The sequence below is a fragment of the Apostichopus japonicus genome, chromosome 10, assembly GCF_037975245.1.
Source record: "Apostichopus japonicus isolate 1M-3 chromosome 10, ASM3797524v1, whole genome shotgun sequence".
Lineage (NCBI taxonomy): Eukaryota > Metazoa > Echinodermata > Holothuroidea > Aspidochirotida > Stichopodidae > Apostichopus > Apostichopus japonicus.
Genome location: NC_092570.1, coordinates 12,447,340 through 12,465,125, shown reverse-complemented (window position 1 = coordinate 12,465,125; position 17,786 = coordinate 12,447,340). Strand labels below are relative to the sequence as shown.

The 17,786-nt window shown below is 37.1% G+C and overlaps 1 long non-coding RNA gene across 2 annotated transcripts in view; it reads right to left on the bottom strand.

The window, feature by feature from the left end:
* LOC139975118 (uncharacterized) overlaps window positions 1-17,456 on the bottom strand; it is a 44,352-nt gene extending 26,896 nt beyond the window's left edge. Inside the window, exons 1-4 of one of the 2 annotated variants that reach the window (XR_011795668.1) lie at window positions 16,999-17,456; window positions 16,662-16,714; window positions 7,135-7,211; window positions 6,668-6,720 (exon numbers count right to left, since the gene is read on the bottom strand). This is a non-coding gene — a long non-coding RNA (uncharacterized lncRNA). Of the gene's footprint in view, window positions 1-6,667; window positions 6,721-7,134; window positions 7,541-16,661; window positions 16,715-16,998 lie in introns of those variants that run through there. The other variant, XR_011795667.1, reaches the window with a different exon arrangement.
* Window positions 17,457-17,786: the final 330 nt, after the last annotated feature.

Below are 17,786 nucleotides of genomic sequence, written 5' to 3'. Positions count from 1 at the left end.
TAAGAGGAAATAGACCGTTACAATGGGCTGAAATCAACAGAAATAATGACATGGAATAAAACATACAGAAGCTGTGATATGAATTAGTGTACATGAACGATGAGACGAAATAGACACTAACAATGTGCTGAACCAAAATGAAATAATGACATGGAATGAATCACGCAAAAACATTGATATCAGTTAGTGTACATTAACAATAAGAGGAAATAGACCGTTACAATGGGCTGAAATCAACAGAAATAATGACATGGAATAAAACATACAGAAGCTGTGATATGAATTAGTGTACATGAACAATGAGACGAAATAGACACTAACAATGTGCTGAACCAAAATGAAATAATGACATGGATCGAATCACGCAAAAACATTGATATCAGTTAGTGTACATTAACAATAAGAGGAAATAGACCGTAACAATGGGCTGAAATCAAAAGAAATAATGACATGGAATGAAACTTTCAGAAGCTGTGATATCAATTAGTGTACATTAACAATGAGACGTAAACGAGAGTAACAATGTGCTGAAATCAAAAGAAACAATGACATGTAATGAACCACGCAAAAAGTGACATGAATTAGTGTACATTAATTTTGAGATGAAACAGACAGTAACAATGTGCTGAACCAAAAATGAAATAATGACATGGAATAAATCACGCAAAAACATTGATATAAATTAGTGTACATTAACAATGAGAGGAAATAGACTGTAACAATAGGCTGAAATAAAAAAGAAACAATGACATGGAATAAATCACACGAAAACATTGATAAAAATTAGTGTACATTAATATTGAGAAGAAATAGACAGTAACAATGTACTTAAATCAAACCAAAACAGTGACATGGAATGAACCTCGTAGAAATAGTCATATCAATTGGCGAACATTAACAATTAGACGAAATAGACAGTAACAATGTGCTAAAATCAAAAGAAACAATGACATGGAATGAACCATATAGAAGCAGTGATATCAATTAGTGTCCATCAACAATTAGACGAAAAAGACCCTAACAATGTACTGAACCAAAAAAGAAATAATGACATCGAATGAAGCACGTAGAGACAGTGATATGAATTAGTGTTTGTGAACAATGAGACGAAATAGACAGTATTAATGCGCTGAAATGAAAAGAAACAATGACATCGATTGAACCAGGCAAAAAGAGTGAAATGAATTAGTGTACATTAATATTGAGATGAAATAGACAGTAACAATGTGCTGAACCAAACTGAAATAATGACATGGAATGAATCACGCAAAAACATTGATATAAATTAGTGTACATTAACAATGAGTGGAAATAGACAGTATTAATGCGCTGTTAAAAGTTAAAAGATCCAATGACATCGAATGAAGCACGCAGAAAAAGTGATATCAATTAGTGTCAGTGAACAATGAGACGAAATAGATAGTATTAATGTGCTGTAGTTTAAAGAAACAATGGCATGGAATGAACCACACGAAAACATTGATATGAATTAGTGTACATGAACACTGACACGAAATAGGCACTAACAATGTGCTGAAATCAAAAGATATAATGACATGGAATAAAATATACAGAAAGTGTGATATGAATTAGTGTACATGAACAATGAGACGAAATAGACAGTAACATTGTGCTAAAATCAAAAGGAACAATGACATGTTATGAACGACGCAAAAAAAAAGTGATATGAATTAGTGTACATTAATATTGAGATGAAATAGATAATAACAATGTGCTGAACCAAAATGAAATAATGACATGGAATAAATCACACAAAAACATTGATATCAGTTAGTGTACATTAACAATAAGAGGAAATAGACCGTAACAATGTGCTGAAACCAACAGAAATAATGACATGGAATAAAACATACAGAAGCTGTGATATTAATTAGTGTACATTAACACTGAGACGAAATAGACACTAACAATGTTCTGAAATCAAAAGAAATAATGACATGGAATAAAACATACAGAAGCTGTGATATGAATTAGTGTACATGAACAATGAGACGAAATAAACCGTAACAATGTGCTGATATCAAAAGAAACAATGACATGGAATGAACCACGCAAAAACATTGATATCAATTAGTGTACGTTAACAATGAGACGAAATAGACAGTAAGAATGTGCTGAAATCAAAAGAAATAATGACATGTAATGAACCACACAAAAAGGGTGATATGAATTGGTGTACATTAATATTGAGATGAAATTGACAGTAACAATGTGCTGAACCAAAATGAAATAATGACATGGAATAAAACATACAGAAGCTGTGATATGAATTAGTGTACATTAACAGTGAGACGAAATAGACACTAACAATGTTCTGAAATCAAAAGAAATAATGACATGGAATAAAACATACAGAAGCTGTGATATGAATTAGTGTACATTAACAATGAGACGAAATAGACAGTAACAATGTGCTGAAATAAAAAGAAACAATGACATGTAATGAAACCAAAAAGAAATAATGACATTGAAAGAAGCACGCGGAAACAGTGATATGAATTGGTGTGAGTGAACAATGAGACGAAATAGATAGTATTAATGTGTTAAAGAAAAAATAAATAATGACATGGAATGAATCACGCTAAAACATTGATATCAATTAGTGAACATTAACAATGAGACGAAATAGACACTAACAATGTGCTGAAATCAAAAGAAATAATGACATGGAATAAAACATACAGAAGCTGTGATATGAATTAGTGTACATTAACAGTGAGACGAAATAGACACTAACAATGTACATGCAATCAAAACAAAACAGTGACATGGAATGAACCTCGTAGAAATAGTCATATCAATTAGCGAACATTAACAATTAGACGAAATAGACAGTAACAATGTACTGAAATCAAAACGAAACAGTGACATGGAATGAACCTCGTAGAAATAGTCATATCAATTAGTGTATATTAACGATTAGACGAAATAAACAGTAACAATGTGCTGAAATAAAACGATACAATGACATGGATTGAAGCACGCAGAAACAGTGATATGAATTAGTGAACAATGAGACGAAATATATAGTATTAATGTGCTGAAGTAAAAGAAACGATGACATGGAATGAATCACGCGAAAACATTGATATCAATTAGTATACATTAACAATGAGACGAAATAGACAGTAACAATGTGCTGAATTCAAAATACAACAGTGACATGGAAGAAACCTCGTAGAAATAGTGATATCAATTAGTGTACATTAACAATAAGACGAAATAGACAGTAACAATGTGCTGAAATAAAAAGATACAATGACATCGAATGAAGCACGCAGAAACAGTGATATGAATAAGTGAACAATGAGACGAATTAGATACTATTAATGTGCTGATGTAAAAAGAAACAATGCCATGGAATGAATCACGCGAAAACATTGATAAAAATTAGTGTACATTAATATTGAGACGAAATAGACAGTAACAATGTGCTGAAATCAAAACAAAACAGTGACATGGAATGAACCTCGTAGAAATAGTCATATCAATTAGTGTACATTAACAATTAGACGAAATAGACAGTAACAATGTGCTGAAATAAAACGATACAATGACATGGATTGAAGCACGCAGAAACAGTGATATGAATTAGTGAACAATGAGACGAAATATATAGTATTAATGTGCTGAAGTAAAAGAAACGATGACATGGAATGAATCACGCGAAAACATTGATATCAATTAGTATACATTAACAATGAAACGAAATAGACAGTAACAATGTGCTGAATTCAAAATAAAACAGTGACATGGAAGGAACCTCATAGAAATCGTGATATCAATTAGTGTACATTAACAATAAGACGAAATAGACAGTTACAATGTGCTGAAATAAAAAGATACAATGACATCGAATGAAGCACGCAGAAACAGTGATATGAATTAGTGTAAGTGAACAATGAGACGAAATAGATAGTATTAATGTGTTAAAGTAAAAAGAAACAATGACATGGAATGAACCACGCGAAAGCATTGATAAAAATTAGTGTACATGAACATTGAGACGAAATAGACAGTAACAATATACTGAAATCAAAACAAAACAGTGACATGGAATGAACCACGTAGAAATAGCGATATCAAATAATGTACATTAACACTGAGACGAAAAAGAACAATGTGCTGTACTAAAAAGAAATAATGACATGGGATGAATCACGCAAAAACGTTGATATATATTAATGTACATTTACGATGAGACGAAATAGGCAGTATTAATGTGCTGAAATAAAAAGATACAATGATATCGAATGAAGCATGCAGAAAATGTGACATCAATTAGTGTTAGTGAACAATGAAAGGAAATAGATAGAATTAATGTGTTGAAGTAAAAAGAAACAATGACATGGAATGAACCAGGGGAAAACATGGATATGAATTAGTGTACATGAACAAGAAGACGAAATAGACACTAACAATTTGCTGAAATCAAAAGAAACAATGACATGTAAAGAACCACGCAAACAGAGTGATATAAATTAGTGTACATTAATATTGAGATGAAAGTGACAGTAACAATGTGCTGAAATCAAAAGAAACAATGACATGTAAAGAACAACGCAAAAAGAGTGATATGAATAATTGTACATTAATATAGAGATGAAATAGACAGTAGCAATGTGCTGAAATCAAAAGAAATAATGACATGGAATGAACCATATAGAAGCTGTGATATGAAAAAGTGTACATTAACAATGAGACGAAATAGACAGTATTAATGTGCTGAAATAGATACAATGACATAAATGAAGCACCAGAAACAGTGATATGAATTAGTGTAAGTGAACAATGAGACGAAATAGATAGTATTAATGTGCTGAAGTAAAAAAGAAACAATGACATGGAATGAATCACGCGAAAACATTGATATCAATTAGGGTACATTAACAATGAGACGAAATAGACAGTAACATTGTGCTAAAATCAAAACCAAACAGTGACATGGAATGAACCACGTAGAAATAGTGATATCAAATAATGTACATTAACAATGAGACGAAATAGACAGCAACAATGTGCTGAAAAAGAAAGATACAACGACATCGAATGAAGCAGGCAGAAACAGTGATATGAAATAGTGTTAGTGAACAATGACACGAAATAGATAGTATTAATGTGCTAAAGTAAAAATACACAATGACATGGAATAAACCACGCGAGGGCATTGAATGAACCATATAGAAGCTGTGATATGAAAAAGTGTACATTAACAATGAGACGAAATAGACAGTATTAATGTGCTGAAATAGTTACAATGACATCAAATGAAGCATGCAGAAACAGTGATATGAATTAGTGTACATTAACAATGAGACGAAATAGACAGTAACAATAGGCTGAAATAAAAAGATACAAGGACATGGAATGCACCATTCGAGAACAGTAATCTTAGTTAATGTAGATTAACAATGAGACGAAATGGACAGTTCAATGTGCTGAGAAAAGAAAGAAATAAGGACATGGAATGAAGCACGAAAAAACATTGATATATTAGTTAACAATAACAATGAGACGAAATAGACAGTAACATTCTATTGAAATAAAAAGAAACAATGACATCGAATGAACCACGAAGAAACAGTGATATCAATTAGTGTACATCAACAATGAGACGAAATAGACAGTAAGAATGTGCTGAAATCAAAAGAAACAATGACATGGAATGAACCATATAGAAACAGTGATATCAATTAGTGTACATCAACAATTACACGAAAAAGACCCTAACAATGTACTGAACCAAAAAGAAATAATGACATCGAATGAAGCACGCAGAGACAGTGATATGAATTAATGTTTGTGAACAATGAGACGAAATAGATAGTATTAATGTGCTGAAATGAAAAGAAACAATGACATGGAATGAACCAGGCAAAAAGAGTGAAATGAATTAGTGTACATATCGAATTAGACGAAATAGACAGAAGCGATGTGATAATATTAAAACAAACAACGACATGGAAAGAACCACGAAGAAGCAGTTATATCAATAAGTGTCAGTGAACAATGGGACGAAATAGATAGTATTAATGTGCTGAAGCAAAAAGAAATAATGACATGGTATGAATCACGCGAAAGCATTGATATAAATTAGTGAACATTTTAAAATGAGACAAAATTGACAGTAACGATGTGCTAATCTAAAAAAAAGAACAATGACATTGAATGATGTACGCAGAAACAGTGAGATTAATTAGTGTACATTAACAATGAAACGAAATAGATATAACAATGTGCTGCAAAGAAAGGAAACACTAACATGGAATGAAACACTCAGAAACGGTGATATGAATTAGTGTACATTATTAATTAGACAAGGTGACGACGGGGTTGGTGTAGTTTGGGGAGGTTAAAGCCTTATGTATAAACAATTGAGTCTTACCGCAAAAGACTTTACTGTGTTACAGTCAGCACCGCCGGAGCAAAATGGACATTGGGACAAAGTACAAAGGATGATGCATCATCGTATACATCAGTGGAGATGTCCTTAGACTCAGAGTTAGGTCTCCAACAAGCGAACCACGAGAAGATATTATTCCATGCGGAACGTCTGTACAATGAACTACATGTTTAAAACTTTGCAACGTGGAAAAATATAAACACAAATGAAACGAAGGTTAAAGCAGAGTTAATAAATGTTTACCTTCCTCGATTCTTCACCTGTCTTCGTCAAAACAATTTGATTCCCATAAAGAACTGAAATAAAAGAATAAAGGATATCTCACAAGCTGGCAGAATACTAGAAAATATATTAGAGTTTTAATAATTTACTAACCTGGAATGGGTATCAAGTTATTATTGAAAGATAGATGAGAAAATCTGGGGCCGGGGTGTATATCCCCGCCCCCCCCCCCTCCTCCCTTATAGTCAAACGCACATGTACACTGTAAACCTTCACTGTCACTAGAAATTAATTCTACATATGGACTTCAATATACTTTTATAGCCTACCACTTGCATTATACGTGGTTCAGTACGTTAGTCGTGGCGGAGGTGGATCACTGATCATGTCGGATAGACGAGACTCAACTTACTACTACTTCAATATATTAGGTAAAGTTATGGCGTAGGCCCTAGGCATGTATAATGAAAGTTAAAACATATAGTCACCAATTTGTATCCGTGAACAGACGGGATGTTCGCAGTATAGATGAGAATGTAAAGGAATACGTGTACTCGTTCGCCTTCTGTAAAGATATATACAATGTAAAGAAACTACAGCAAGGCCTTGTTAGGAAACATTACCACTATACGTAGTCCTTGTGTTACGAAACAATCATCGACTAACGGCGTAAACGGCGCGCATACTTTGCGCGTAAAAAGGGTAGGCCTATACTGTTATTGGTTATTTGTGCATGGTAACGCGTGGGAGTCAAACGGCATAACTCTAAGACGAATAACAGTGACTTGTTGTCAAAAATATTGTTCGGCGTCGAACACGCTAAATGAACAACCACACGCATGATCAAATCTAGTCCAGTGATAAAGTATAGCACCGAAAACGCTAGGTTGATGACTCCATTACTTCTTTTACACAAGAATGTGAAATCAGTGCACGCGCGCGTCTGCACGTAAGTTTTTGACAGTATGATTTATTGCAGAGCGTTCGTATACACTTAATGATGAAGCCAACTTGCGCGTATACGCGCGGCTGTCTGTTTGACTTTGCTATTTGTTTCGTGAATCTGCTTTGCCGTATATCTAACATGGCGATCGAACTAACTAAAAATGTGAAGTCAGTAGGCTACACGCGCGCGTCTGCACGTAAGTTTTTGACAATATGATTTATTGCAGAGCGTTCGTATACACTTAATGATGAAGCCAACTTGCGCGTTTACGCGCGGCTGTTCGTTTGACTTGGCTATTTGTTTCGTGAATCTGCTTGGCCGTATATCTAAGATGACGATGGAAACTAACTTTTAAATTGTAGAAAGGAGCCGTAACAGTAGGATAACAAGAAATCAGGCACAGTATATATTTTATTTATATTTAATGCCGGAAACTAGTGGTTCTAACGAAATATATGAATGTATAGGCAAATCCTTATCACCGTATGTAATGGCACTGGTTATTGTTTATCTGCTTTTTTTTTTTTTTTTTGCTTAATACTGGTTGGCAGGCATGTAACCATACCTTCCACGTTATAGTGGTATAGTTGTCGTTGTGATGACTAAATAACCAATTCAACATAATCAAAAGAACAATGTCTAACAGGCCTACCACTCGGGGAAGTTTATTTACTAGGGCAGTTTAGTAATGATACAGACATCTTATGGAAAGTCACTAATTAAATTAACAGAATGATAAACCAAAGTGTCTCAATAGTTTATTTCTAATACACTCCTTGTTCTCAACATTTTCATGTCTTTATAGAATTTATGATAAGTAGGTTTACAACAACTGGATTTAACAACTGTGGGAATTGATATGACAATGGTCAGAGAAACGGCACGATTTTTGCATTCGTCCTATTACGTGTCGACGAGTGCTTCAAACGTACATGAAAGCCGCTTTTCCTCGGCATTTCATGTACTCGCAATACCGATATTTCATTTCTTTGATTGTCACCTTTATTCTGTTTCATTCTTCGTTTGTTTCGTTCTTCTTTCGTTGACCAAGGTTGGATTGTTGGATTTATAGGGTTACCAGACGTCCCGATTTTCCCGGACATGTCCTCTTTTTCACTGGCTTACGTTGGGTGTCCGGGTGGATTTATAATATTGCCAACAATATCCGGATTTTATATAAATTTAACCAAGTCTGCCAAATGTGACCAATTTTCAAAATTGCTATATTAGAAAACAAATTTGACCGTAATATCAATCACATAGGCCTTTAGTAAACAATATCATAATTGGGCAGAAGTTTTACGAAATATATGCTGGCAGCTCCTTTTTCTATTATTGACAGTGTTGTCGCAGTTCTGTTGCTAACACATCTTAATGCATAAGAACAAAGTTATCAAAACACATTACGGGGTATTTTTTTGTGAATCTCAAACAAAGTTCTTAGGAATCACCGTTTCCGAAACTACCTACTATCCGGTATGAGAATTTGCTACAACACTGTGGCTTACAATGGGACCATATTGACACTTTTGTTTTCTTGCAAAAAGTGATACAGATTGAATTCTATGTATATTAAAATGTTATCTCATGGTTTTGCTGGCTTGTATGTCTCTGGTATTGCAACGAATATAATGCTTGTTTGGTGTAGGTAGTGTAAATCTTTGCCAATACATTTATGTCAAACTATGAGTTTAATGAAGTTTCTGCAAACCCTTGTGAACAGCATGACTGTTTGAATGTTTTGCTTGGCCTACCACAAATAACCACTGGCGAATCCAGGGCCTTTGTTTGGGAGGGGCCAAAGTGGCATCAGAGTGATATGGGGAGGGGTCTAAGGGGAGGGGGTGCCCCCTCCCCTTTGGAAAATTTTCTATTGCTGAATGCCCTCAGATGCAATTTGGTGCGACAAAAGTGTACAATGGTGATGTTAATTTACTTCTAAAAAAAATGTTTCCCAGGTGTAATTTTCTAAAATATTTATAAAACAAAGTTAGGATCATCTTTCTCAAGAAATTTTATTTCTCATAGGTTATAAATTTCTTACAACCAGCCTGTAACTGCAAAATGGTGTTAAACTGTAAATCCTCATGCTCATACATTTACATAGCTCCCAACTCTTGAGAAGGCAAATGCTGGTCCATGCCACGAATCGCCGTCCTGGATTTTGGATTTTGGATTTTTTTGGAATCCTGGTGATGCCTACATGTAAAATGGTGGCACTTAGAAAGGCTTTTGTCACCCAAAATTTTCTGAGAAATATGCATTTTTTTTGTGTGTAACATCAATAAATTGAATAGTAGGTGATAATTCATTCTTTCCCGTGGCATGAAAATGTTCGCTGCTCGCCCCAATGAAAAGAAATATAGGCTAATTTGAGGTTCAAATGATGCTGTAAAGGAGGTTTTATACTCTATTATGCTAAATGCTAAAGAAATGATGGTTGCTAAGTCAAAATTTGATGCAAATTTTTTTATGTATACTTGACAATTACAATGCGTTTTTTTCGGACGCTTGTGCGGGTCAGCGGGTTTGGGCGTTAGAATGCGGGTCTAATTCCCGCGAATTGCGGGTCAGTTGGGAGCTCTGCATTTAATTTTAAACCAGAAAACGAAAAGGTTTAGACTAGTCCAGGCGCGGCGGAACGGAAAAATTATTGGGGGGCTAATGTGTGGAGACTATCTAAGCGGAGCGCCACCATCGGTTGGCGCGGAGCGTACGAGAAAATTTTAGGTTTTTTCAAACCCCCAGATGGCCGGAAACGGCACTTCCTGAGTGTTTTATGCTGCGAATACCTAGCCCTAAAATATGGGTCTCAAGCCTGCAATTTCTCAGATTGCACGAGAAAGTCTGTAAAAACATTGTAATTTTGTATATTCGATGGTGTTTTAAGAGAGTAGCTATTACTCGTAGTGTACTCGCAAAGAAAATGTGGTCTATAGCCAGAGGACGGGCCGAGGGTCCCCCAGCATTTACTAAAATTATTACACCTATATAGTAGGCCCTATACGTGTGCATCGGACAGATCGACAAGTATGCATTGAAAAATGGGCAGATGCACGTTTCGGAGCCTTGGTAAATATTGCGGGGGCTTATCATGCATTTGCCCCCTCAACTTTTGCATTGGGGGCTGACCCCCCAAGCCCCCCCCCCCCCGGTTCCGCCGCCACTGGACTAGTCTACCACTGCTATTCCTCTCGATTTTTTAAATTTCCAATCATATGATTTAGCGGATGTTCGGAAACACTTTTTGGCTCACCTTTGGGGGGGGGGCCATGGCCCCCCTTGGCCCCCCCTTGGATCCGCCCTTGCAAATAACCCATTACAATAAAATCCATTCCACCTTCAGAGTGACAAGAAAAAAAAACGGCTTTTAAGGAATTTGATTGCGCTAGTTTGAAACAGGGTGTTTTTTAATATAAATTAACTATATGGCTCTTAAAGGCATCCGTAGATTCACCTTCAGGAGAATAGCGCCTCATCAGGCCACGTATTCAATGGACGGTGGCTGCAAGCATGCCGGTCGCAAAGAGGTCTCGCCCTCTGGCCAAAGGCAAGGATTCACGCACGCCACCTAGTACGCTTCTGGTCGATTTGACCGACCCTCTGCGCATCCTCCCGGGTTCTTTTGCGACAACAAGGGAGACATGGTACGGGATCCTAGGCCACAAAAAGCACCATGCCACAGCCAGAGGTATTATCGCCAGAGGCCTGTCTTGAACCCTAGCCACGATTTACACGACCGACGAGGAATGAGTCTTTCGTCACCCTCTTAACAGCATCGGCCATCACATCAGCTAGTAAATTATATGGCTGAATTAATATATCAAGACTTCAGCGTGGACCGATGAGAGAGAAAAAGAATTTTTAAACTGTGTATTCATTGATGGCGTCGAACTCAGTTCATCAGGTTACCAGTCCACTGCTCTACCCTCTGAGCCATTTGACGAGTTAACTTTCTACGAGCTAAAATTGGTATTGTTGGTTGGATACAATCTACTGGTAACAGTGAACGACACTGCCTTCAACGAAATCTCTATTCATCCTGTTTTACTCTCATTAGAACAACTGATCTGAATATCTTTATTAACAAGAAGCTCACGCTTGTCTTTGTTTACATTGCAGCAAGCAGTAAGAATGTCGTATATGTACAATAGGCTTTTGCCCCGTTAGTATCGATGACTTCGAAGCAAGCAGTAAAAGACAAACGGATTCCGTGAAATCTTCGTATTCACAAAAGGTTGCTTAAGACTATGCTCGCAAGAGAGGTCTTGCTGTAAGTTGTGTTCTTTTACAACTATATTCTATGCAGACGACCATGAACTGGAGTAAGCCTGAAATTTCAACAAACAATACCTATTCACAATTCAGTACCGTTTTGAATGAGGAAGGGACAATGCTTATTAAGTCAAACACTTAACTTCATGTGACTAGTCTTATTTAGGGATCTGAATGGCTGGAAATAGCACGGTTATTCGTAACCCGAAAAAGGATTCATAGGGTTTGAGTTTATGCAAAGTAGATTTGGGAAACACGGGGATCGGGAATTCGTCAAATACAAGACTTTGTTTATTCCGCAGTGACTTGATGTGCTTATTGATCCTCTGAAACTGCGGCATTTGCGTGGATTCCCCCCCCCCCCCCCCCCAATGACAGTGTTCCACACATATACAGAAGTGTGTATTTAGCTTAATACAAAATATTAGAATCATCTTTATAAATACCAAATTTTGATCTATTAGCAGCCAACTTGATGGACGTCGTTTACAATTGTTGCATTTTGAAAGATTGAATGGTATAATGAGGTTGGGACGGTGACGAGGACGGGGTTTGAATGTTTTGATAGCTTTATATGTGCAATACACTTTGTCAACACTCTGACATGGTCGACTACATCAACAGCTATAATCACTCATATAAAACATAAGTTATAGGAGGCAATAGCATCCCTTTCATGGTCATAGCTACCCTCCCTTCACCGCCGCCCCTCCTTCCCATACCATTTGCCGGTACGTTACTGAAACATGAACATTGTATGTTAGATCTCTATGACAATGAAATATTCAATTGCATAAGTTTCCGATGAACAGAATAAAGATAAAGTTTCCTCCTTCTTCTGCTGATTTGAAAAGAGGTATTTGAATCGCCTCTCATATAGAGTATATGGGTTTGAAAATTAATCCAAAACGCATCCAGAACTCTGCTTTACCTTCACTTCATCACCTGACCAAATTTATTCATGCAACTTATTGAATCGTGAAAAAACATCATGTTACAAAGTATTCTTTGAGCTGTTGTAAGTCTGAATCAAAAGGAAGGAATAAACCAATGAAAACATGTGAACTATAGAAACCTTCTTTGCATTTCCTTTCAAGTCATTAGAGGATTAGAGATTACGTTGATCAAAGAATTATTCTCTTTGAAATGGGAGGAATGCTTACAGGGAAATCATTCTTGTAAGAAATTCCAACTGAAAATAAACACTCTATGCAATCATAAAACAGCTTTACATGCTGCTTGATTCTTGTTATGGATTAAAATTAACGAAATTAAATCGAAAGAAAGTGAATAATACAACCGTGGCCCACCTCTTTTCAATCTTTCAATCGCATTAACTATACAATTGGCAGAGGCTCACTAGTAGGGGATTCTCCCTAGCAGGGATTCTCCCATTGTGCGAATGAGTGAGGGGTAAAGTAATGTACGTAACCATGGTATTAGGAACTGGTATTACCAAATAAGCAAATGTGTCACGCTCACTCCAATGCATGATAAGCAATTATTGGCTTGTTATCAACTTGAATCGTACTATTGTTCCAAATTAGTTGACAAAGAAATAGAGAATTCTTGTAGCTAAGATTACAATTGAAATTTAACAGATAGTAGTATACTTTGTATATGTAAGACATGATCCCGCCAGAAAGAATTCAAATCACCGAAATATTTATCCTAACACACCGACACACACTCAGACAGCACACGCACACAAATTATTTGTGTATAACGAATTTAATGATTTTGTTTACTGTTTGAATGGGTAAATCTTTGTTAATATTACCGTCTCGTTTCAATCTGCCCGACGTTTCACTGAGTGACGTCACGCATTAAATTGTTATCAGATACCTTATTTGTTTGAGTAACCTTTCAATGTGTTTCTGTCAGGATGTTTAGAATTCAACGCAAAAAAATGCAGTTTTCACATTACCACGTGTGATTAAGACAATCTGTTAAAATTTTTACCAGAATTGTAGATGAACAAACTTTTATTCAGAAATTCAGTTTAAATATCTGGGCTTAATTTGACATAATTTCGTTACGTAACTAACCTGGCTGTACATTCTGAAGCGGTTATAGATAGATCATCTATAAAGGAGGTCGAGTCGTCTCCAACTTGCTAAAAACATCTCAATAACATACCAAACGTTGGGAGAGGTGTGGTTGGCAGACGTTCTCTAATATCTTCCCCATCGCCCCCTCCCCCATACACCCCCCCCCCCTCCCCGTCTTCTCTATCTATCTCTCTCTCTGTACAACTATTCATGTCAGTAGTGTTACGAGGGCCCATTGTAGCCTAACGCTAGTCACTGCCAGTGAGAAACCTAATGTTATAATGTGGAAAGTATTTAAAATTGCCTACGTGATAAATCAGTATTTGAGAAATTAGGTCGGATTACCGTGTCACAATGTTATAATACTCGATTGTTCTGGTATATTCCTTATGATGACGCGCTGGTCTCGGGTTGACGTCGGTTTACGTGAGATCGCGTGTAAGCTGTACACATCTTCGTGGATTTTCTGGAATGTTTGCGAGCGATGCAAAGGACTTCCAAGAATAGAGAAACTGGGTCAGGTGTATCGAGAAAGATCTGGAGGATTCTTGACATGGCGAATCGTATAAAAACCCGCCCAGATCGGAGAGTTTCTCAGTTTCTGAACGAATACAAGCGACGACACTTATTATACCATTTTACTAAATATCGTCAGTGCTCAACTACCAGTAGTTTCTGAGGGATTGAGATATCGATACTAAGATTGATTTTACACTTCCACTCAGAAGTTTGAAGAGGACTTTGCTGTGAAACTACAGTTTTTCAGTCTTTATTTCGGAGAAGGTGAAGAATTTCTGTCTCCGGTGAGGAAGTTCGTTACGCCAGGAGTTAGTGGCTATAAAGCTGATTTTGGACTGACTCTGGTAATATTTAGTCGGCGAGAAGTTCGACTTGTGCTTCACTCTATTGTGGCTGGAAGTCCGTCTTCTATTTTGGAGCATCGCCGGAAAGAAGGTGACTGCTGTTTCTGGGATCGCGAGAAACTTCGTCGAGGACCAGTGAATTTCGCGGTACAACGGACCGAGAATCGTCGTCATCGAGGTCGTGGCCGCTGAGGGATATCGCCGTTGGAAGAGACCAGCGTGTTTTAAAGTGTATCCTATCTTGTTAAGTTTGTGAGTAATTTTCTATATATTTGTAATTACCACTTGTTGTTGTTGGTTCGAAATCCATTGTTCAATATAGTTTACGTTTCATTTAAAATCTCTAGACTCGTCAATTTGTCTGTGTTCCTTACGGAAACGAACCCAGGCTTGTGTCTCGTTAAAATTAATTATCGAGACCTCTCGCATTCCAACGTAACAGTAGGCAAAAAGTATGTCTTAAATGTGAACTAACGGAAATATGGTTGTTGTTGGTTTGTTGCTTTCTCTGAGATATAATGACAGCTTGTATCTTTCTGGCCCCTTCTTCTGCTCAGAACATTGCTCGTTTCCGATATCAGACATGGATACAGGTACTTAGTACCACCCTGGTCATGGCTTCAATACTTTCGCAGAGTTGATAAAAAAACAGCAAATTGTATATCAGCAGCTGATATACTCAGTCCCTACGTACTTATGTCAACATGTTAATATATAGGACGTACAAGGGCGTAGGAACCGGGGGGCTGGGGGCGCCAGCCCCCCAGTGAAAAATATGGGGGGGGGCGGAAGTATCGTTCCGCCCCCCCCCCCCGCTCCGCAAGTCAGAAAACCCCTTTTTCATTTCCAAATGAGAAAAAAATCTCATTTGAAGCACCAAATTGCATCTAAGGCCAGGTGAAAATGCAAAATTCTTTACAAAATGGAGTGGGTGTTGAAGTGTGCTATATTGCACCAAATTGCATCTGAGGCCACCTGGAAATGCAAAAAGATTCCAAAGGGGAGGGGGACACCCCCTCCCCTTAGACCCCTCCCCCAGGCCGGCCATCAGTCTTCAGCCCCCCACTCAAAAGTACCTTCCTACGCCACTGAGGACGTATCATAACCTCGTGTTAATACACAACTGACGAAAGCGTAGGCAGTAAAAAGCAAATGGTGTGGGTGTTTGGTATTTTATATATAGTAGATAACTCCCGCGCATCATATTTCCATACGATAGAAATATACTATGGAATTGCGGAGTAAATTTCAGCATGGTTTACACATGGGGTCGAACATTACTTACTGGCAGAGGCGGACTGGCCACACGGGCATTTGGACTGCCCGGTGGGCCGGTGGGCTGGGGAGCCTGGTAAAATTACAGCCCATTTTCACAGTAGTTAATAGAAACCAGACGGGCTGTGTAGAAATATATTTTTAACTGTGGGAATCAGCTCATGAAATCACCATGTTAGTTAGTCTGTTAGTTCGTAACAAATGAACGTGCTATTAGCAACCCGTCCGTGTTGTCACAAAATGCTTGAAAACCTCAATAAAATCCAGTCTAAAACATATATTTTTGTCTATTTTAGTTTACGTTTTTATTTTCCCTCCCCCTTAGACCCCTCCCCCAGGACGGCGATCACTATGTAAGTAGCATATCAATGAAAAATGGGCCGGTCTAGGTGGAAAATGCCCGGGTCGGTTTTAAGACCCAGGCCGCCCTGTCCATGTGGAACGTCTGTACAATGAACTAAACGTTTAAAACTTTGCAACGTGGAAAAATATAAACACAAATGAAATGAAGGCCTAATGGGTGTTACAAATATGCTGCAAATCAGTTTTATTGAAAACATATTAATTGAAGAAAAATAGTTTAAGCAGAGTTAATAAATGTTTACCTTCCTCGATTCTTCACCTGTCTTGGTCTAAACAATTTTATTCCCATAAAGAACTGAAATAAAAGAATAAAGGATAGGCCTATCTCACAAGCTGGCAGAATACTACAATATATTTTAGACCAGGAATGGGCATCAGTTATTATTGAAAGATAGATGAGAAAATCTGGGGCCGGGATGTAAATCCCCCCCCCCCTCCTCCCTTATAGTCAACCTCACATGTACACTGTAAACCTTCACTGTCACTAGAAATAAGTGCTACTTATGTACTTAAATATATTAGGTAAAGTAATAGCGTAGGCTCTAGGCATGTATAATGTAAGTTAAAACGTATAGTCACCAATTTTTATCCGTGAACAGAAGAGATGTCCGCAGTATAGATGAGAATGTAAAGGAATACGTGTTACTCGTTCGCCTTCTGTATAGATATATACAATGTAAAGAAACAACAGTAAGGCCTTGTTAGAAACATTACCACTATACGTAGTCCTTGTGTTACGAAACAATCATCGACAAACTAAACGGCGCGCATACTTTGCGCGTAAAAAGGATATAGACCTATACTGTAATTGACTATTTGTGCATGGTAACGCGTGGGAGTCAAACGGCATAACTCTAAGACGAATAACAGTGACTTGTTGTCAAAAATATTGTTCGGCGTCGAACACGCTAAATGAACAACCACACGCATGATCAAATCTAGTCCAGTGATAAAGTATAGCACCGAAAACGCTTGGTTGATGACTCCATTACTTCTTACACACAAAACATGAAGTCAGTACACGCGCGCGTCTGCATGTAAGTTTTTGACAATGCGATTTATTGTAGAGCGTTCGTATATACTTAAATGTTGAAGCCAACTTGCGCGTATATGCGCGGCTGTTCGTTTGACTTGGCTATTTGTTTTCGTGAATCAGCTTTGCCGTATATCTAAGATGGCGATCGATACTATTTTTTTTTTAAATTGTAGAAAATGAGCCGTAACATTAGGATAACAAGAACTCAGGCACATTGTATATTTTTATTTTATTTAATACCGGAAACTAATGGTTCTAACGAAATATATCAATGTTACTTCGTTGCTTTCAATATGCATGTTTGAGGCTGTCTACAACTTCGACATCTATC